This window comes from Falco punctatus, assembly GCF_963210335.1.
Source record: "Falco punctatus genome assembly, chromosome: 1".
Classification (NCBI taxonomy): Eukaryota; Metazoa; Chordata; class Aves; order Falconiformes; family Falconidae; genus Falco; species Falco punctatus.
The window spans coordinates 77,532,045-77,554,835 of NC_137580.1; the positions used below are offsets into that span (position 1 = coordinate 77,532,045).

General features: G+C 44.7%; 1 protein-coding gene across 1 annotated transcript in view; it reads right to left on the reverse strand.

Moving 5' to 3' along the window:
* Positions 1-22,791, reverse strand: part of DCHS2 (dachsous cadherin-related 2) — a 250,110-nt gene continuing 227,319 nt past the window's right edge. The window contains exon 23 of the mRNA XM_080384716.1: positions 1-22,791. This exon is cut by the window's right edge and continues 39,803 nt beyond it. The gene's annotated coding sequence lies outside the window, so the exon portion shown is untranslated.

Consider the following 22,791-nt stretch of genomic DNA (forward strand, 5'->3'; position numbering starts at 1 on the left):
ATCGCCTGTTTTTTGGAGGGCACTGAGCCACCTCCTTGTTCCTTCATGGGATGCTAACAGGTATCCCAGAACTGGTAAGGGCCATCTGTGCAGAAGCCCTGTGGTCCTGATTTAGTAAAGCACTTAAACACATGCTTAAGGGATTTGCTGAACTGGATGCTGCGCTCTCCACTGGCTTCCTCCACGTCTCCTGGTTCCCTGACCGTTTGGCTCTGCAAGTGCTTCAGGATGCTCCCACTGATGAAAGCTGGGTCCCTCTCCTCCTCCGCAGCGTCAAAGGTGAGGCAGGCACACCAGCCTTGCCTCAGCAGGTAGGTCTTTTATTTTGTGGTGGTAGATGAGCTCGCTGTCCCCACGCTCGTCCCAGCAGGTAGGAATGTTCTGTGGCACGTGGGGCCACATCACGTTGTCCTGTCTTGCTGATGCTGACAGTCCCATAGGGCACGGTCCCCAGCCCTGCCAGCATGCTGCCCTCAGCCCGCCAGGTACCTGCTGGGGGCACTGGTCTCCAGGAGGTGACCACCCATCCCACTGGCTCTACTCCAGCACTGTCACCCCCTGCCCAGAGGGTCTCATGCTGCAGAGGGTCTTCCACAGGGCTGTGCCTTCTTTTGGTGGCAGTGGTGAAAGGGACGGAAAAAAGCTTCGTTGAAGTGTTTGTGTTTTAGAGGCATTTTTGCTTTAACGTTACTGCATTTGGGTGGGTTGTCCTTGCCGTGAGGGGAGCAGGAATGAGATTTCAAAGCCTTTGAAAATATGACAATTTTAAAGGTTACTGGCTGGATGAAGGCCTTAGACACCCCTTTTAAAAATCCTAAATTCCTAATCTTTGACATCATGTAAGTGATTTAAGGCCCTCCATCTGAAGGCTTTGGCAGGAGTAAGTTCCAGAGCTCCTAAGTCACTTCTCTCTTATTTAAAGCTTTACTTTCTCAGAATCTTTTCAATATGTTACCCTCGCTTCTGTATTCAACTTCAGATGACAAAATCTTCAGAAATGTTTGGAATCCCACAGAGGGTTGGTAAGACAAGTTTATTTATTCAGTCCTGCTTTGCTTCATCAAAGAGACCCCAACCGGGAGGAGCTGGAGGGCCCCATCCGTTATGTCTCACCCAGCCCGAGAGGTGCTCCCGCCTCAGAAGCGATGCTCTGCGGGGAAATGCAAACTTGCCAGGCTTTACTTCCCTCAGCCCAGCGTGTGGTGCAGCACACTGATAGATGCATTGGTGTGACACGCTTGGCAGAGCAGCCAGGGGAGACACATTGCCTGGCAGAAGCAGGACACGTCCCCCCCGCATTACGTGCGAGTTGTGTGCTGGCTCAGCACCCGGCAGACTCCTTTGCCAAGCCAGGGGCTGGGGTGCCAGTCCCTGCGAGCCCCATCCTTCGTGCAGCCACAGCCCCTTCCTGCGCGGGAGCAGGGCAGGAGCAGAGCCTGTGGCCACGCCGCTGAAGCCTCTTCAGAGACACCGGTACCGACAAGGTAAGGTGGCGTTACATCTTCTCTGCAGGGTCCACGTGGGCTTGTGAGTCAATTGCTGTGCCACTGTGTGTCCGCGTGGGATCCCAGAGCTTCCCCACGAGAGCCTGAATTCAGGTGGCTGGAGAAGCTGAGCCCACAGGCTGACATTGTGCCCCCCACCAACCGAAAAAAAACCAATATCCCTTTAAAACTGGTATTTCAGGCCTCCGTAAAGCAGCTGATAAGGAGGTCTGAGTTAGCAGGATTGCTTTGTTTGGACGTTTTCCACTAGGGTTGAGGAACTTTGTACAGGGCAGACTTGGGGCTTTGGCATCTCTGTTAAGAACAAATCTCAGTTTGGGATTTTCAGTCAGGTAGTGCTGGGGCAGGGCAGATGTACAGGGTCAGGTACCACACCTCAGCACCGTTTCCCTGCACGGTGCTGCCATCTGCAAAGCAGGGAGCAGCGAGAAGATTATGCCTGAAACCATTCTGAAAATGAACATTTCTGCAAAGTCACCTGCAAGAAGCAAACCCCTTCAAAGGCTTCATTTGAGAAATAAACATTTTTCCCTTAAGAGGCTTTAAAAGAAAGGGCCATCTTGAAAGAAAAGAAAAGAAATCCTGGTGATTCAGCTGAACAGAGTGCAATTTACTCAACAAAAATAAGAAAAAAAGGAATGAAAGTGTTAGCAGAGCCTTGATTATTGGTGACGGAGGGGCATTAGCCAAGTTATAATGGATTGTCAAACTAGGTTCATGTTTGTATAACCTCCCAAATTCCTTGCACTGAGTCAACATCTAGCCATCTGGGCTGGGGGGGCAGGGAATAACTTTTAGTTAAAAAAAATAAAATAATGTAAAAATCAGTTAAATTTATGTTTCTATTCTAAGGGAAGAAGTGTTTAAAAGGAAAACATACCTTTCAGAGTGAAGCATTTGTTTTTGTTCTTTACAAGTGCTTGTTTCAGTTCATGTTTGTTAAATGGCTTGTAGTTATTAAATCATGGAGTTGCCCCTGCTAACATAAAAATAGGTGTGATTGGAAAATTTGTAGCAGGAAAATAAAACCGCCTTTCACCCACTTGGACTTCACTTGACTTGGTGAGATATTTGTAAACCCTGATTGACTTAAAGGCACACTTCTTTAGAAAAGAACAATTAAGACAGAAATACACTAGGAAGACACATAGAAGCTGCAGAAATAACACCATGAATCGTATGTCCACCCAAGGACGCGGCCATTCTCAAGTGGTGGTGCTTCCTGATGAAGGAAACACAAAACACTGGAGTATGAAACGAAGAACAGCTTGGGAAACGAAGATGGATTTTCTGTAGCAAATGTAATTTCATTTTCCAGCCTCCTCCTTGTGTATACAAATTCAGTCGTTTCCTGTCATTAAGACCCCTTGGCTTTGATAGGCACAGCATGGACATCTTTAAAATGATGGTGCCCTGTTGTCAGTGTACTCGTGTGTGACAATAATTGTCCTGTGTTTTATGCTGCCCTGGCACCTGTGCTTGTCAAAAGCCCAGGGCAGTGAATAGATAGACATCAGCCAGCTTGAGATGGCTTTGGGTCAGGTCCTAATTATGCCTTGTGCTAATGAAAAAAAGGGATGATACCTCTGAGAGCAACTTTTGTGGCTTTGTCCTCCACTGCTGCATAAGGGAGCATGAAACAGTGCGATTATTTTCACAGGCATGGGTGCTGATGAGAGTACATGGCAAGAGGAGGAGACAGGGACAAACACCAGGATAGAGATTTGGCTCCAGGGGTGACTGTGGACGATTCTGCAGTGCAGCTGGCAGAAACGTTCCACCAAAGGTGCATCTGCTGGTGCCTGCTGATAATTTCTTGTGCCTGTTGATTTTGTCCAGTTAACCACCAAGAGATTTCCTTGGGAGTCACTATGCTGCTGGATCCGTGTAATTCTGAACAGAAAATCCTGTTGGTGCAGAGTCCCAGCATTTTGTTTTCCTATCGTGTATGTGGGCAGATTTACTAACTTGCAAAATTCAGTACATCATAATCAGTTTCTGGGTCATTAAAGAGACTTGGCAAACTTTTGCTGTACTTTGTTTTCTCTGTTTCAAGTCCAACCAGAGCAAGCGCCTTGACTTCGAGTGTTCTGATTTATTTCTTCTGTTTTCAGAAGTTATCTTTGTTTTTGTTACACAGAGGAAAAAGAAGACCCTGGTGGAACACTGCACTCATAAAACAACAAAAAAAGAAACAAATTATGAAAAAGAAACCTTTGAAGGCATGGTATGTCAGCATTTAATTCCCATTCAAATGAAACTGCTTCATAAGAAATATATCCTGTCTAATTCTGATCCACTAATAAAAACTCTGTTTATTCAGCAAGGGTTAACTTTCTCTTCTGCACAAGGATCTAATTCATTTAAATCCCTACTGAGTTTTTAGCACACAAATGAAGTGTTATATGGTCTTTCTGGAGCTCTTGGCATTGGATGAATTTTTCCCATCATAACATGGACTTATTAGACACGTGCAAAGCCTCTCCACCTCGCTGTGGCTGTGCCTGTGTGGCAGCAGGCAGCGCCGTAAGAGCCTTGAGGTGGCTGGGGCAGCTCAAGTCTCCTGGCAGCAGCCCTCCTGCAGGGACTAATCCCACCCGTTGGGGAGGATGGTCCTCTGTAGGTGTCCTGACCCAAGGTGCTTGTACTTTCGGAACTCTAGGAGGAGCGTGCATATCTTGCAGACCTGGGGATGCTAAGGAAATGCTTGTGCAATTTAAGCAAAATTGAGCATCTTCACACGCTCTAGGTGGGGTCTTTGGTGCAAGCCTATTGCTTTTGGTCGCTGCTGGGATGTTATGCCATGAAGTATTTTAGGTTGATGACACTCAAGGCCAGGCTTGCAGCTCTGATGTATGGAACATAGAGATCTAGAGGTAATGCTGAGTCCAGGCCTGGTTTTTAACATGCAGTTGCTGTAACTGAAGGTGCAATGTTGGTGTTTGCATGTGGGATGTTGAGTCCTACCACTATATGCAATATAATAATAGAAACTTAAGCAATTATGTAAAGGTGAGTGTGCGTGTGGGCTTGCTGTTATGCAAACAGGTATTTGTAGAGGAGTGAGGGCAGTGGGCTGATGAGCATTGATAACATGCAGCTGTGGCCGTGCTTGGAAGGCAGTGGGCTAGTTGACATGGACCATGTGCAGCTGTAGCTCGTTCCTGCTAAGTAGTTAAATAGCTCTGAGGAGTGTGGGAGAGGAGGTTGGATGGAGGAGGGGCAGCAGTGGGGGCTGGTGTCTGGAAGAAGGAGAAACAGCGTGGACAGTAGAATCTGACTGATGGTAAAAGCCTTGTTGCAGCCTACTAGTTTGTGTTGCAACAGGTATTATTTGTAAACTTCATCCCATCAACTGAGGAGAGAGGAGACATGTACTTCATATATAAATGTGGGGTTTGTTTTCATTTACCAGGGCTTCATTGTACTCTTCTGGCAAGCGAAGTAGTCTTTGTATGGGTGGAAATATCAATATTGCACATCAGAAAAGGCTTTTTTTACAATGCCAAATTAGCATAAAAGAGACTCAGTGTAGGTGAGGGTCAGGCTTACTGTTTGCTTTTCCTCAGCCTTTTCTTGTCAGTACTATATCAGCTTGTTCTGAAACTTTATCAGCGTGTGGACTGTAGTTATAATTTGTTTTGGACTGTTCTTTTTTTGGGGAGGAAGTCTTAATGTTTCCAAACCAGAGAGATTTTCAGAGGGTGGTGGAGCAACACAGTGCTTGTTTTGTATGATGCTCTTTGTAAATGTCCAACCAGATATTTACAGTGGCTGTGCTTATCAAATACCTATTGGTTGGGAAAGTTTTGCCTACATGGTTGCCATACAGGCATGGCAAGTCTTTAAAGACAATGTTAAAAAAAAAGTTAAGCTGTATCGTGGTTTGTGAAATCAACAGAAATATTTCTTTTGGTCAAGTTTTCAGTTCCTAAAAGCACATTGAAGATAATGATTGCTGTAAGTTAAATCATTAAGGTTGAAAGGATAAGTTTTAGTGAGGGTTTTAGGGTGGCTCCCACGTTCATTACATATCCATTTGAACACTCGATAAATTGAATTTAGCTTGAAAACCTATTCAGAAGCTTATCGGGGATTTAATTATCAGCAGTAACACTATGTGCAGGAAGAAAAAGGTAAAGGGAATAAAGATTACATGTGGTTTTGACCAGACAGTCCTGTGTTTACAGCTAAACACCCATCATAACTTTATTTTCAGATGTTTTGTCTTCAGTATTAACTTGAAAGAATATGAATCATGTGGAAGTCAAAGGTTGAGGTCATTTTCCTGACATGGAATATTTTACTGCAGAACTCACAGACCACTTGCCCTCAGCAGTATGAAAATCTTCTCGTTGCCCTTAGGCTGTTGTGTTGCGAAAGGCTGCAGTATAACGTATGTCTCCAGCTTTCTGATTTCTCCATAGGGCAGTCCAAGATAGCTTTTCCAAAATGCCTTTAAACATTTAGTGCTCCCTTTTCATTGTCACCAGACTTTCAAGTCGCTAGTCATCTGTCTCCTTGGTAAATCTCTGTCCCTCCCACCTTATTGATAAATTATCAGTGTTTGGGATAAAAGTATGCCTTAACTGTTACCTGGACTTTGGACTTCAGCATTAGCCTATGGGAAAGAGAAGGGGTGATGCTCTGGAGACAGCAAAAAAAGGAATAGAAAATGCTTTGACTTTTAACGTTACCTATGTTACTTGGCAGTGTTTGCATATTTCAACTGTTTGCTGTACAGTGAAAATGAAGTTGCTGATAAGTGGGCAAATGTTCTTGAGTAGCATAAAGTTAAAACCTGTTAGAAAAAAACCTGGCCTGACAGCAAATTAGACTGTTGATGATGATGAGGATGTGTCTAGTTTTCCTTCTCTGAAAGCTAACCAGTGCAAAGTGATATGCTATTTTAGCCACTAAAGGCTTGTCTAATTGTAGGGTTATCATAGAATTATTCCTATGTTCATTTCAATCTATATGTTTTCCTGAAACAGATTTATATGTTGATGAGTCTCGTTGGCTAGAGGCACTTAAATCCAGATCCATCAGTCCTGGAATGCTGTCATGGATGGCTGTGTACCTTTCAGGAAAGACAGGCCAGCAAGGCAAGGTGGTGGAGTTGCTCTTTATGTGGGGCAGCAACTGGAATGTACTGAGCTCTTCCTAAGGGTGGATGCAGAATGAGTTGAGAGCTTACAGCTTAAGGGGCCGGCCGACATGGCGGACACTGTTGTAGGGATTTACTACAGGCCACCTGGTCAGGAAGAGGAATTTGATGAGGCCTTGTACGGACAGCTGGAGGCAGCCTCACAACCAAAGGCCCTGCTTTGCATGAGGGACTTCAACCACCCTGATATCCACTGTAAAGGTGACGCAGCTAGGCACACACAGTCCAGGAGGTTCCTGCAGAGCACTGGTGGTAACTTTTTGATGCAGGTGGCGGAGGAACCAGCAAGGCAAGGTGTGCTGCTGGACCTTCTACTGACACACAAAGAAGGACTGGCTGGGGTTGTGAAGGTTGGGGGCACCCTTGGCTGCATTGATCACGAGATGGTGGAGTTCAGGATCCGAGGAAGCAGGGCAAAAAATAGGATTGCATCTTTAAAGGTCATGGAGGACAGGAGAGGTGCCTGAGGGCTGGAGGAACGTCAGTGTCTCTCCAGCCTTCAAAAAGAGCAAAAAGAAGGACCTGGGAAACTACAGGCCAGTCAGGCCCACAATCATCCCTGGAAAAGTCATGGAACAGCTCATTCTGGAGGTCATCTCAAAGCATGGGGAGGAAAAGAAGGTTATCAGGAGTGGTCAACATGAATTCACCAAGGAGAAACGATGCCTGACAAAAATAATAGCCTTCTAGGATAGAATAACTGCTTGGGTAGATGAGGGGAGAGCCATGGGTGTTGTCTACCTTGACCTCAGCAAGGCTTTTGACACCGTCTCCCATAACACCCTCGCAGGTAAGCTCAGGAGGTGTGGGTTAGATGGGTGGACAGTGAGGTGGGTCGAGAACTGGCTGAATGGCAGAGCTCGGAGGGTTGTGATCAGCGGCGCAGAGTCTGGCTGGAGGCCTGCAGCTGGTGGTGTTCCCCAGGGGTCGGGACTGGCTCCGGTCCTGCTCGGCGTATCCATCATGACCTGGCTGAAGGGACAGAGGGCACCCTCAGCAAGGTTGCTGATGGGACACAGCTGGGAGGAGCGGCTGACACACCAGGAGGCTGCGCTGCCGCTCAGCGAGACCTGGACAGGCTGGAGAGCTGGGTGGAGAGGAACCTCATCAAGCTCAACAAAGGCCAGCGGAGGGTCCTGCCCCTGGGGAGGAGCCACCCCACGCACCAGTACAGGCTGGGGCTGACCTGCTGGGGGGCAGCTCTGTGGAGAAGGACCTGGGAGTTCTGGTGGGCAGCAAGTTGCCCGTGAGCCAGCAGGGTGCCCTGGTGGCCAAGGGGCCAGTGGCATCCTGGGGTGCATTAGGAGGAGCGTGGCCACCAGGTCGAGGGAGGTTGTCCTGCCCCTCTGCTCTGCCCTGGTGAGGCCACACCTGCAGTACTGGGTCCAGTTCTGGGCTCCCCAGGTCAAGAGAGACAGGGAACTGCTGGAGAGGGCCCAGCGGAGGCTGCGAGGGCGATGAGGGGACTGGGGCATCCCCCTTACGGGGAAGGGCTGAGGGAGCTGGGCCTGCTCAGCCTGGAGAAGGCTGAGAGGGGTCTCATCGGTGTCTACACATACCTTAAGGGCGAGTGGCCAGAGGACAGGGCCAGGCTCTTTTCAGAGGTGCCCAGCACAGGACAAGGGGCAACAGGCACAAACTGCAGCACAGGCAGTTCCGTCTGCGCATGAGGGAAAACGTCTTTACCTTGGCGGTGACAGAGCCCTGGGACAGGCTGCCCAGGGAGGCTGTGGTGTCTCCTTCTCTGGAGACATTCAAAAACCACCTGGACGCAATTCTGTGCGACCTGCTCTGGGTGAACCTGTTTTAGCTGGGGGATGGACCAGGTATCTCCAGAGGGCCCTTCCAACCCTGACCAAATTCTTTGATTCAGTGCTCAACATCTCTACAACTGATTTGTAAGCTCCTAGCACTGGGAAGAGAAAAAAGAAATCCATCTTGGAGCTAAGTTCCTTGTCCAGTGAATAAGCAGAAATCAGTGTATAAGAATGGGATACATTATTGCAAAATCTTGTCTGTAAGTGCCAGTAATGAAAATTGCAATGAACTTCAGAGAACTATAAATACAAAATACGTAGTAGATGGAAAACAGAGATACTGTGTAGACGTATCCAGAAGGCTTAGATTTTGGAACAGACTTTGTTGGGAAGTAGCCGAATTGCTGTCACTGAGGTCTTTCAAGAAGAGATTAGGCAGAATCTAGGAAGGACAGTCTGGGCATACTGGAGCTTGATTCAGAACAAGGCAGCACATATTTGGTGGGATGAAATCATAGAAATGTCATGCTGGAAAAGATTTCAGAAGATTAATTTCTTTGGTTCTGCTATGGACACATTGAGAGCATGGTTGCAGTAAGGGTTGGATCTAGCCATTTTCTGAACACCCTGATACTAGAAATTCATGATCAATTCAAAATAATTATGATGTATATGAAGCTAGAGTTTGGTATTTGGTTTTCTTCTGAGCAAAGAGACTAATACACTGTGTCTATGTGTCTTCTAGGGCTGGTAGACCCTTTGCTGTACCCGGCAGAGTGACTTTTGATGCCTCTGAATTGAGGAGAATGCTGTTTTGCTGACCAGTGATGTAAACAAGAACTATTAACATGCATAAAAAATTTACCAGACTTATGTCTACAAAAATATAATTGCAGGCTAGACTGTCCTCAGCTAGTTGCTTATGGATACAATGTCATGTTGCATCACTTTTGAAATTAGTATATTTATTTTTTGGCTGTATGCTTCAGATGAATTCCACATGTACTCCAGATTTAACAAATTCATCATTGGTATCTTATTATCACTTGAAATTACTTCACAGTTAGGTCAGATCCAGGGTTCTCATTTGTTTTTCATAGCATGGATCAGGGTGTCTTGTGTCTATCTCCTCTTCCCATTTTGCAGTTGTGAAACACCCTTGTGGTGTGGATAGTTATTGCATACATGGAAAAGTGAAGTTAGGAAACTATTTCATGCGATTTTAGCTTCATAACAGTTTAATAGCTGGAACTAGGGAGAGCCAGCTCTGTGTGACTAGCCAGTTCTCCACTGTGGGCCACTTTTGAGAACATCTGACGATGTCATTTTATAGTATTTAACTTTTAAGTTGTCTGTGTTCATTATCTGTTGTTTATAAGGATTCTGCCTTCCTTGAGTGCTATCTCCCTTTCTCTCTGCTGACAAGACCAGAGCTAGGAAGCAGTGTGGGAGGGGGCTCCGTCCAAGTCAGAAGTTACTGGTGGCACGTTTGAGTCCAGGGGCACTACGAGAGGGACCGCAGGCCAGCACAGGCTCTGCTGGGCAGGAAGTTGGAAGAAAGTAACATCAAATGTTCTTCACTAAACCTGCTTTTTGACAAAGTATTTCATTTTCAGTCGAACACCTACCTCCAAGAAAACCAGCAGCTTTCTCTGGAAATTACAATTATTTCACAAAAAAAATTGGACTGACAAAAAAAAAGAAAAAAGAAAAAAAGGTTTGATTTGGGTATACTCCTTTGTTGCCCAGTGGCTGTTGGGGTTTGGTTGCCTCATGACCCCATTGATGTCTCTGACAGCTGGGGCTTCACCCATACGGCGGTCCTGACTGCACCCCAAAGAGAGGTGTTGGCAAGGGGGGATGGGGTGCACCATGGGAGGAGAAGTCTTCAGGACATCATCATTCTGGGATGCCTCAGGCCAGGAACAGCTGTGCCATGCAGCCCTGGGGGATTTCTGGAGGTGCATGGGGACCTCCCTCTTCCTTTCCATACAGTTTACTCCAGTGGGTTTCTGTGTCTTTCAAAGATGACTAGCAAATTAGGAGACTCCCTCCATGCCCACTTAGAGCCATTTTCTTGGCTTTGCTCGATACCATATGCTAGCCAGGCTTAATACATTTTAATAAACTGGTTAAGCCTATGGGGGTTTTATGCTTGTTTATTACTTCTTTCTTTTTTTTTTCATAATGAAGAGGTGCTGCCTGCTCGTTGTTTGTAATCAGAAGAACTCTTTGAGGGCAGCTCAAGGGATTAAACTGACCGAGTTTATTTTGTTTGGTCATTAAGACTGTACGAATCATGATATAACTGTGTACATTACCAATCTGAAGAGTGCTCTGTTGCAATGATTGCAACAACAGGAATTGAGTACGCTCTGCCCGATAAATGAGTGCATTCGTATTTGTACATGCTTATTTGCAACAAGCCACTGTGCCAGATAGATTGTAGGACTAGGTGGGTGGCTGATCTGGCCCCAGAGGGCATTTCTCATGTCCACATGTTGTTAAAGACATCAGAAACCCAGGAGTGCTCCTGCATGCCTTGTACGCAAAGGTCTGTTGCCAGCTCTGCTTCAGTGTGTAGCACCTGGGAACACCAACATGCCACTACCAGCTTAGGCAGCTCCCATGGGAATATAGTTCACAGGCATGCCATTTAATTTAAACATAAAACATTATGGACACGGGCTAAAAATACACCGTCTTGACCAGTGTGTTACAGAAGTTGTTATGGGGGTGTCTTGCTTTCTGTCTTTCATAAAATCCTTATGGAAGCTAAAAGGAAGGGTCTTCTCAGAGGTGTGATGTGAGGGGGAAAAAAGCATCCTGTTTCAGCTGTTCTTTAATGAAATTTAATATGTGGAAGTTAGGAGAGGACATGGCATCATGAGGCAGATGGTTCTTAGAAGGCCAAACCCACTGTGAAAATCTTTTTCATTGCTAACGTGGAGACATGAATCTGGTCGCTTAATGGTTACTCACCAGTTCTGAAAAAAGCATAAAAATTGTTTCCAGGTTCAAATTAGACAAAACAACGTTCACTCTGACACACTGGACCTCAATTTTATGGCAAGAACCTCCTGTTTCTTTGGCAGTTCAAAGCAGAGCTCTGCACTGCAGTGAAAGCTTTGTGGCAGCTTCATAAGCGTTCCCAAACTTTGGAATATACAGAGCAGTGAGCTATTTGATTACACATATTAAGTGGATTGAAATTGCTCTTTGTATATTGCTTAAATGAGGCTTGATCTGGAGGTTTGGCATGGTGAAGATGGAAGGAGCTTGAGACAGAGAAGGGAGGATCTTCCTTATACGTTCAAGCCAGAAGGACTTGGAAGAGGGTTTTTGGGATTTAATGAATACCCGCCTATGGCTCTCCCTGTGAGAAACATAAAATAATTGTTAAACTCTCCCTATACTTGCTGTGTGCACTTGTTTTGTCTGCTGGGCAATGGGTGGGCTTGAGCTGTGCGGGTTGCAGGAGGCGTGGGGTGCCCTCTGGGTGAGCTGGCAGGCGAGGGGGGCTCTGCAGGACCGCTGCGTTTGGCACAGGCACGTCAGCCCTGGATGGGGCTTCTCTACAGGGACGGAGCTCTTCTGGGGTGGCTGCAACACATCAGGTAAGATCGTAATTTAAACAGTTTCTGGTCAGTCTTTGCTGAGATAGATACTCAAAATGACAAATATTGGAAGTTTTATTGGATGTTGGAATGGTTTGCCTTTCTCTCTTGGACCAGATGTTGGTTTTAGATTAGATGATTACCACTGTATTGGCCAGTGTAATTCCAGGGCAAAGAAACTTCAAAATTGAGTATTTGTAAGTATTAGGACTTTCCTGCCACATAGCACAATGCGATCAGTGGCTTATCTGAACCCTTTAAAGGCATGCGTTGAGATCTGTCGCTGGAGACAAGATAGTTTCCAAAATTAATTTATTTCTTCACCCTGGTTAGAAGCAGGGTCAAAAAAAAATCCTCTCTTCCCCCCTCCCCAGTCAAATAAGGAGGGAACGAAGGTAAAGGTAGTCCAAGTATGACCTCAAACTAAAGAATACTTTTGTTTTATAATGAGGCTATATTTTGTAAGGTAGACTGTGGGGACGAAGGTAGTTGGGAGTAACCGTAGAAGTGCAAATGAATGTGTTTGCAATGGAAGAGTAGCTGGATAATGTCCATCTCGTAATAGCCTGAGATCTGGCAGAGGAAATTGCAAGTCTGGTAGAAAGGATTTTTAATAATCTATGAACTCAAAGGTAGTGCTTTATGATTGGGGGATAATGCCTGTAACACCCCTCCGTGGAAGGAGGGGAACAATAATCTGGGCAGCTCATTTGTCACCTCAGTAGTATTCAGGGATTTGAAACAGAGGACAGAGATAGAAAGGCGAGTAGAAAACAGAAAAAATAAAAGTACCAGCAGTTTTTCAAAGGTGAATTGTTAATTGATGTTTCTCTTTGTCAAGACAATTCCTCTTCAAAGGAAGTGAAATGTAGAGATCTAATCTAGCAGGTCTTTGATGCCATTGAGCTGTGTGGGAGATGGAACTAACCTGGGGGAGATGGGGATTTTTAGGCAGACTGGCAGGTGGTAAGGAACAGGTTAAAGAAGAGGCCACAGAGATGCCACCTGAAAGGGCAAGGGTTGAGCTGGAGGAAGAGAACCGTGGCATTCCTCCTGCACCATCTGGAAAGTGTCCCAGTTTAATTGTGTCATTGATAACTTTGTCACCAGAAGTTGCAGTGTGCTAAAAGCGTGGGTTGAGGAAATCAGTTGGGATTCATCTGCCAAGGGAAGGATTGAAATATCATACTGGGGAAAACAGATGGACCTTCAGGAGATAGGACAAAATACAGCGACACAAAGGGCAAGGTGAACAAAATTAAGACTTTGGTACAAATTTCTTTGATGAGCCATGCTAATGTAACCTCCTACTCTGAGTAAAGGTTGCTTGCATTATTAAACAGTCTTTAATTAGGTGATCCCGAGCTATTTTTTTCCATAGCATGTCAACCAGCTTCCACTTAAAGACTGCGTTTTAGGTAGAGCTATTCCAGAGGTGCAGCAGGCCACCTGGTAAGGGGGACACCTGCTGCTTCTGCTGCAGAAGGCCAAAGTGTGGGCTGGGTGAAGGGCGGTGCTGGAGGAGAATGGTTAATGCATGTGGAGGCTGTTGAGTATCTCCCTCAGGAACAGGAGTTACTCTGTCTGTAATGGCAGTGCTGCTTGAACGAAGTTTTTGTGTTTCAGGGGAAAAAAAAATCAAGAAGATTTTTCAAAAATATTTATGAAATTTTGGAAAAACCAAAATCAGTATTTGAGAATGTTTTGATTGGCAAGAAAACTTTGGCTGTTCTACTGCTTGCTAAAAAGGCTGATTTTTTAAAAAATTAAATTTTCCAGATGTTTGGAGGGGAGCTTAATAAAAAATGGTAACAATCTTTAAATATAAAACAATACAGTAATCTAATCTACATGTGTACATACTGGTTCTATATTGTATGCTTAGTACTTTTTAAAGCTATAGAGAATGAGGATAAAGTAGTATATATTTTCCCCTCCCTGTTCTCAGCTCTAGCATAGGACGTTTTTAGAAGGTCCTTGTTATAAACGGCTGCTCAGGAAGTATTTTAAAATCTTCTTTCTCCATTGTTTTGCTATTGATCGTGGAGACCCGCTCTGCGGTGAGTGGCACAGGTCAGCGTTGGGCTGGGGGACGTGTTTCCAGAAGCGCTGCAGTTTTCTGTGGCTTGAGGAGTTGTGGGGGCATAGGTTTGCACACTCTTGTGTTCAGAACATAGCAACAGGGAGAGAGATGCAGGACTGGTGGTTTTTGGTTTTGTTTTTTTTTTCTGTAATCACCGGTGAGTCACTGAGTGAAAGTTTTTTAACTCTGGTCTGGTCATTCTAATTAAACTCACAATTCCAAATTAATGTGTCAGCCGATGCGGCATACATTTCAGAGGCCCCAGTCAGCCAGTTTATGCTGGCTTTGGGAGTAGACACACAAGTTTCAGAAAACAGATTTAGGTGCTGAATGTCAGGCATCTGACTTTGGAAAAAAAAAAAAAATAATCACATTTAATCTGTCTTGCTTTAGTTTCTTGTCAATGTGATATCCCAAGTTGCAACTGAGATTATCTTGACGTTTTCCTTTGCCTTTTTCAAGGGAAAATTCTTGCTGGCTTCTAATCAGTGGCGCTTTGGGCAGAGCAAGGCCTGAGAATAGAACGATTAAGTCTTGGTTGAAGCCTCTCTTGCTTCTTCATGACTTCCAGAACTCTGTTCTAAGTTGCTCAGATGCACCTCCAGCACCAGGAATTAATCATCGCTGACAGAGAGAGAATAAAAAGTCATTAGTTTTATAGGAGCTCTTCCCCCTTGAAATTCCATTGCCAGTTGACTCTTTCTGAGAGATGATGTTGAAACTGAGAATAAATTCAGTTTCAATTTTTTTCATATTCTTTGCAGTCACTGCCAGGAAAGTGCTCAGGTCTTATGCAATAAGGGCCTGGACTCCTTTCAGCGTTTGCTGTGGTCGTCACGGCACCGTAATGCTCTCAGCTCCATACGTCCCGGGTGCTGGATGCAATCTGCTTGAATAGTCTTCTCCCCGCAGGGCTGAAACTTCAGAAGCAGCCTCGGAGTTGTGTTCTCAGAAACGCTGCCCGTGTGGCGCTTGACCAAACGGATGGGGTGGCTATACGTACCCCATATGTTTGGTACATAGCTACCCCTGACCTGCCCAGCCCGGGTACCAGTGGCAAGCTCGTGGGCTGCAAACCCAGCCGGTGCTGCGTGCGGCTGTGCTGCGGACCAGAGGTGGAGCAGCCCATGGACGTTTGCTTGTGTGCCCATGCCAGGCAGCCTTCCCACCCGGCTTCTTGGTGCTCCTGTGGATCCCTCCTGGGCATCCAACTTCCCATTCCAGGAGCTGCCAACTCAGGCTCCACGTCCCGCACAGGTCCTGGGAGGTGCAACGCCAAGGTGCAGGCACTGCCTTCGCGTGCCCCTCTGTCGCGTAGAACACTATCTGAACATCTGATTGCTTTTATCTTCATCTGGAAATACACGCCATGTGATCCTTAAGGTGACTGTCAGAATTCAGCTTTCGCTCTCCAGTTTTTAGGAAAGGCTGCCGTGTAATCTTTTGCGACAAGTTGCGGTGATGAGATTTTTTTTTTTTTTCTCCCCCTGCATCGGGCAGCCGTGTTACTGACTTGTCATTCCAGAAGGAGGTGGTGTTGGCTAATGGCTGGAACATCACAGCCTTGGCAGTTTGTTCGTGGCCCCTCTGGTACTGCCCGTATGACCTGTAGCACCGGGGTTAAGCTATTTCTGTGTCATTTTTACTGTCTGTGAAAGAAGGTGAAAAACACCAACCCTGGGGGACGTTGTAAAGCTTTAATGGCTCAAAAGTGCTTTGAAACGATCAGGTAAATGATAGCAAAGAAATGCCCAGTTAGTTATTAAGAGTTTGCTAATTCTCTTCTGATGCAAGATGTCTGGTCGCTGAACTGTCCCTTCTGTTGGGGCTTTTTTTTTTTTTTTTTTTTTCCCACTATAGTGTGTTAGTGTGGAGAAACAGGAATAGCTCTTGCAGGCACAAAAAACCCTGAAGCACTTACATGACAAAGGAAAAGAATGACTCAGTAATTAGTTCTTGGAAGGGAGCACTTGATAGGGAAAGTGGGTGAATTTAAAGGGCAGTCTCGTTTACAAAATAATCTCCAAATTGCTTAACGTATTACCGGTTTTTCTGTTCTTTCAGCCCGATGAGGCAAACCGCTCCCAATTACTCAGGCAGCAGATTCTTCTTTTAAGAAATCCAAACAATCCAAAGCAAAATCCCTTCTCCCTTATTGCAGGCATACATCCATAGGCTCTCCCCTCTCTCTCCGACCTCAAGGTTACTGTGTGGAGATTATAATGAGAATGAGAATGAAACTTGATATGTTCTTTGTCTTTAAACTTGTAGAATTGTGATACCCAAAGGAATCAGTACTTTGTGATTTATGACTCCCCTACTTTGTTATGAAGAAACTTTAAACATCTTTATTTAATATGTTAGATATCATGTTATCCAAGTTTGGCTGCTGATTGCAACATGCTCACCCTTTATTCCCTAGAACAGCAATACCTTTCTGTAATGTCCTGCATTGTTGCCAGCTTTGCAATGGTACACCTTATTTGTATGTATGATTGCAAGTTTTTCCAGTTGTCTGGGTAATTGTACCATCTGAGGGATATTACCCTGCTTTGTAGCCCACAGATTCTTCTGAATGATTTCCTATGTTAATAAAACCTTTTCTTTTTGTGTTTAAATAAAGGCCCCAAACCTGATTTAAACTAACCTCAGCGCATGGTACGTTCTTCTCAGAGGGATCCTCGCACAGCCCTTGACTGCACTTCCATTAACACAAAGTGAGTGCTAAAGTGCTGTTGGGGTGTGGTTGATAGCATCAAGCTGCACAGTATTTTTAACAGATAATACTGAAACATGAGGCAAACCTACCAAAAAAAAAAAAAAAGACAACCCAAAATAATTTAACTTGAAATTTTGTTTAAGCCAGTGACAGGACACCAAGCCAGGAATCAAACAGATCTGTGCTCTGCTCTGCTTTTGCCTGGAAATGGTGTTCCACCCCAAGTCAAGAGTTTAGCCAAGAAGCAAAACAACATATTTCTTAGGAGACAGTGAGTGAACCTGCAAATACTGCATCTGATTGACTGCAGGGATGCCAAGTTACTTGATTGGCTCAAGGTGCAAAGTTTTTAAGCGTTATCTTTACTTTGTCAGCTTTAATTTATAATCCAAAGCTGACTGGTAAAAAGATTTGTTGCTCAGTCATGTAATTTCCTTTCCATTTCTTTTCAATTTGCATTTGGTTACTAGAGCAAACCCAACTATTTTTAGAAGCTTGAGGTGAAAACAAAAATTCACCAGGACAGTACTATACTACTAAATTGCAATTTTGTTCTTCCAGGATGATTCATTTGACTGTCATGATGAGGAAGGGACAAATCACCCTAGGGAGCATGGCCGTGGGAAGCCTCTACCAACTCCTTCATCTCATGGAAAGATGCTTCTGCGTGCATGGTAGGGGTCACTTCTGGCAAGAAGGTAAAAAGTCACTTAACTAGAGAGATGAGCTAAACCCTGGCCTGAGAGCATATGGGCTCTGTGCATCCTCTCAGCCTGAGCCCTTGAAAGAGACATGTAAGCTTGAGCCTTCACAGCTGATCTCTGCAGATTCCTACACAGTTGCAAATCCTACTAGTCAGAAATGGGAGGTCTAAAAAGTCTGCTTTATTGTTCTTACTCAGAATAAGGGGTCTCTTGCTTGTCAAGAGCGTGATGGCTTGTCATCCCAATATGGTAGAACATGTGGTTACTTCTCTCTAGAGGGTGTAATAAACTTCAATGACCTAAAAACCCAAAAGGTAACAAGTCCTGTGAAAATGAAAGGGTGAAAAAACAGAGTATTGCATATCTCCTTTTGTTTAATTGAGAAAAACTGTTTAGGGGCCAGAGGTGCTGCATTAGGATTAGATTGCAAGAATAGAAGTTTTAACAAATTTACAGTAACTTTCAGCATGTGCTTTTGTCCCACTGGAACAGCCGTTGGTATATGTGTTCTATTGAACAGGGATAGGATTATACACATTCTTTAAATTAAGCACATCCTTAACTGCTTAGCTAAATCAGGGTCTTAGTGGGCTGGATGCAATGAGAAGAAGTACCTCTGATCCAAGGGTGTGCAAACAAGCTGGGTAATTCTAATATGAAATCTGAATTTAGGGTGCAACAGATTAAAATTCCTCTGAAAAAAGATATGCAAAGAAAAAGTAAAAAAAGCCAATGGGGCTTCACAAGGGACTGCTCAAAAAAACTGAGGTTAACAAATGAGCTGTTCTGGAAATGGAAAACAGAGGTGGCAGCTACACAAGAACATTCTCTAAGTTACTGCTAGCAGGAAAAAATGAGAGTTAAAAGCCATGATGAGTTAAAGCTAGGCAAGGCGAAGCATTTCATGGATGAGGAGGGGCATTTACAAGTATTTTAGTGGGATCATGGGCAAATGTGAAATAGTCTGATAATCACTGAGAGCTAAACCCCCACCCCGCACATACTTGAGTTCCTTTTCAAACTGTGTTAGCAGGCACATATAGGGGTTTCAGGTCATAATTATATCCGGTAAAGTACCTACTGATTAAAACAGAAGAAAGATGTCTCAAAGCCAAGAGTGCTTAAAAACCAGCAGATGGAAGTGTGTGCATCTGGCAGTGTCCAGTGTACAAAGAAATAGACAACGGGGAAAATCATCAGTAAAGAAAGGTGAACGGTGGTGGTACACTCTCTAATCTAGCGACTCCTGACAATTTAATCCAAAAAATATCACTCCTACCAAGGCTTGTACAGCCTTGCAAGAGCACTCTTCTGCTTAGCATGGCTATGGCTACAGAAAGAGTTACAAGCCTCTGTGGGGAAATTGTTTTTGTGACTACTTCAAGTATGTGTCAGTGGACCACTTGCGTTAGCATTTATGGCATTCACGACTCTGAATTTACAGGGCCTTCTGGAGCGTCCCTGGGATCCCACACTGAATTTCCACCCCATTGTCTAGTTGTCTGCTATCTTTCATGTGGCCATCAGTGATAGAACATCTCCTGGATGAAAAAAAAATGTACACATGGACCATCTGGAAGAGCGAAACTTGGCACGTATATTCTACGGCCACCAAAGCAACAGCAAAACGTAATTGCTGTATATCTCACATACTCATTCCTTTGATAGAAATAGATGTCCTGACATTTTTTCGCTTTTCTGTGTTCTGCAAGAAGTATTCAGCCACGGCAGCATGCAGACTGCTGTCCACCCGCCACTGGCATATGTGACAGGTGGCAACTCTTGTGCAAGGAGGTGACCCGGGAGAACAAGGGCTAAATGGGAGGTAGGTGAAAACCCAGGAGTGCCTCGGCAGGGACGGTGTGGGGAAGGTTAGGCTGGACAGGGAGGAGATGTAGCGATGGCGGATTGGGTGTACAGTGCAGGTGGGTTTGGGAGCCATGCAGGTGTCCTCCGGGACCCTCCGGTCTGCACACGCTGCTGGCTTGGGGTGGCTGAGGGGCCTGGCCAAGGAGGTGGAAGAGACAGATCTGGATGAAAACAAGCTGAACAACAGCAGGTTGAGTCAGGGCTGAGAGAAAGGCCCATAACTGCCCTCAGGATCTGCAAAACGGCGCGATTTCAGAGTTCACTCTTTCTCTGCTGCCAGCAGGTGCCTGGACACATCGCTGGCAATCAGTCTGTCCCCATCCTCGGAGAGCTCTGTCAGCTTGCTCAGCCCTCTGCTCACTTCTCCTTGCTCGGGTGCAGAAGCCCAGCAGTGCTGTAGACAGTGAAGATCAAGGCATTTTGCTATCACTGCTCATTAGGTTGTGCCATCTGCCCCGTGTGTTGAGACAGAGAAAAATGTGCTGTGTGGTAATGGTGTTCAGGGCCCATCTGTCCCTGGAAGATTTGCTTGCAAAGGCTGAAAATAAATAGCATGGATGATTTTAGTTGTGGGTTTCCTTAGCAGTGTTTTGGGGGAAACCTTAGTAATCTGTTTTGAACAGAGACTTCTGTGCGTAATTTCCTGGTTTTACTTCCCTGCCACCGTCTTCCTGCAGGCTACTTGTCCAGAACTATTTCCTCCTGGACTTCCCCTTTCAGCTGTGTCCCTCTGCTTCGAAGCCTGGTGGATTCCTGCTTCTCAGCACCCAAGTCCAGCAAGAAGCAGCAGAAGGGCAGAGAACATGCTCCTGGAGACTAGTGCAGGTGCATGGTCTCGTTGCGTGCCAGCTGTGGCTAGCACACGCAGCATTGCTGAGCAAATGCAAGGTGAACCTGGGGCAGGGCATCCCTCAGCATCTGCAAACTGTACTTTTTCAGAGGTTTCGGAGGTTTTCCAGGCATTTTTTGAGTATTTAAATCTCAGGCGGATTTGTAACATGGGAGATTTCAGTTTGCGCAGTCATAAACGTCTACAGGCAGGGAATACAAGGAAAAGTGAAATGAAGTCAGTGATGGACAGTGCCACCAGTTGCACCTATAACTTTGTGTTGGTGGGGCTGCAACTGCATGCTGAGAAACATTTTCAGCAAAAAAAGTTACTTTGAAGAATTACTTCACAGCAAAATGGAGAGATCATTAGAAAGATCGCCAAATTCAAATAGTATATATATTAAAAAAAAAAAGGAAGTGGTTGAGCAGTACTGATTGGACAGGTGTACATACTAGTTTTATGTTTATTTAAAGAAGGAAACCATAACGTCGTTAGTGCTTTCCAGTGGCAGCTTATCTATAGCAACACCATGAAACTTCTAAACCAATGAGTAAACAAGTTGTGAGCTCCAGCTATGTAATTTCTCTCCATTAAAACAGTAGAATCACTCATGTGAGTGAAATATTAGCAAAATCCTCACACCATTTCCAGTCCATAATTACAGCGTTCCCCTTGTAGCCCTGTTTGTGGTGATTTACTCACATGTGGAAAGACCTCTCTCCCTCTCACATACACGTGTGCTTTCTTTTTTAAAATTGAGAGTGATGTCTGGTAGCGTGAGATTATTTTTTAGGTGTGAAACCGGTGCACACCAGGTATTGTTACATCATCAAGAGGTTTCCAAAGCAGGCAGATGACAGAGTGCTGCTTGTGCCTGTTTCGCAATGGCAGAAGCAACATAGCATATGGTAGCCGTATTTATTTATACCATACCTCCTGCTACACTTTTATGAGTGCAGGCACTAGGGGTGATATGTGCTGCCTTGTTTACTGATATGTCCAAAATAGTATGAAGCTGGAAAAGACTGATAAACTTTTAACATTGTGTAGGTCATCTGTCTCTTAGATACGAGTAAATATTTCAGCTGTAGATATGTTGACTTAAGTAAACAGGGTTCCCTCATAAAGATGCCAGTAAATGCGTATGTCATATGAAGTCTGATGCTCTTACTGTGTATGCTAATAAGAGAAAAGGGATGCATATGAATATTTGAACAGTCAGAGAGGGCCAGGTATATAAATTCAGGCTCCGCTGCATAGCGTGCCATGAAGTGTGCCACTTCCCTGGGCTTTTATTTCAGCATCACCTCTCAGTCCTTGTAGGCAAGAAAATGGCAGAAAAATTATTTAAGGAGTCTAGGAGTTCACAGATCTGCAGCTCACCATTGGCAGTGTGCCGTGGTGTGGGGACAGCAGCTCTTGGTCACTCTCTGTTTCGGTCTCACTCTGCATCGTGTGCAGGTGATGGGTGTACTCAGTTCACAACCATTACTGGGCAGTAAATGCTCTCTGCTTCTCTGCTGCAGCACTCGGTCATCTGCGTGAAATGCAGTTCCTGGAACCCATCAAATATAACCTTAGGTTTTATACATTGCTGAGAGGTTTATGAGGCAATCTGTCTTGAACTGATGACCTGGTATAAAGTGTTTTCTCCCAAAATTAGGCAGAATTTCCATAAATATAACTTCTGGTCTGAATTTTGGAGTTTTGCTATTTATCTCTTCCAGTGAATAATGGAAATAATTTGATAACTTATGAGTGGCAGCAAGGAAAATTTCAGTGTTGTGAATTAGGAATAGTTTGGAGTCTATTTCAGTATACACACTGAAAATGCTGTTAGCTGGTTTTACAAATTATGGATTGTAATTTGAAGCGTTTAGTAGTGTGTTTACATGCTGGCTGTCTTATCTATCTATCTCCAGGAGCCAAAGCAAAGCTCATCTTGTCACTGCCAACCTCCCTCACCTAATTCCACATTTCACTTTGATCTGCCCAGACTATCTCCGGACTCTCCCCTTGCCATCGTATCTAAAAGACTTCAGAAGTCTTATGTAGAATTTATTAAAAAATTTCTGTCTGAGAGGCAGAGAAGTACAGTTTTCCCAATTATGATTAGGGAACTGAGACATTTATGTGGAAATAAATGGGATTCAGGTGCTAAATAGTTTCCAGAGTTGGTCTGAGAGGTTTTAGACTATTGGGACTGGCTGATGCGCGCAGTGAAAAGCATTGCAAGGAACCTGTGAGTCTGTAGGCGCCAGTCCATTTTGAAATCTGATACTAAGAAACTCATCCAAGGGCAAGGGTTCAACACCGCAAACATTATCCTGTTCTTATTTTAACATTTCAACAGACATTGTGATTATATTTGGATTTTTGTTTGGCTTTTTTGGTTGGTTTTATCTTGCACCATCTTAAAAACTGTCAGCTTAGTAAGTAATTAATTCACTCAGCGTGAGTGGGTTTTACAGTGATATATAAGTATCAACAAGGATTTTTCTGCCAAGACTGCGGTGGTGTTGGATGCTGTGTAAGTCT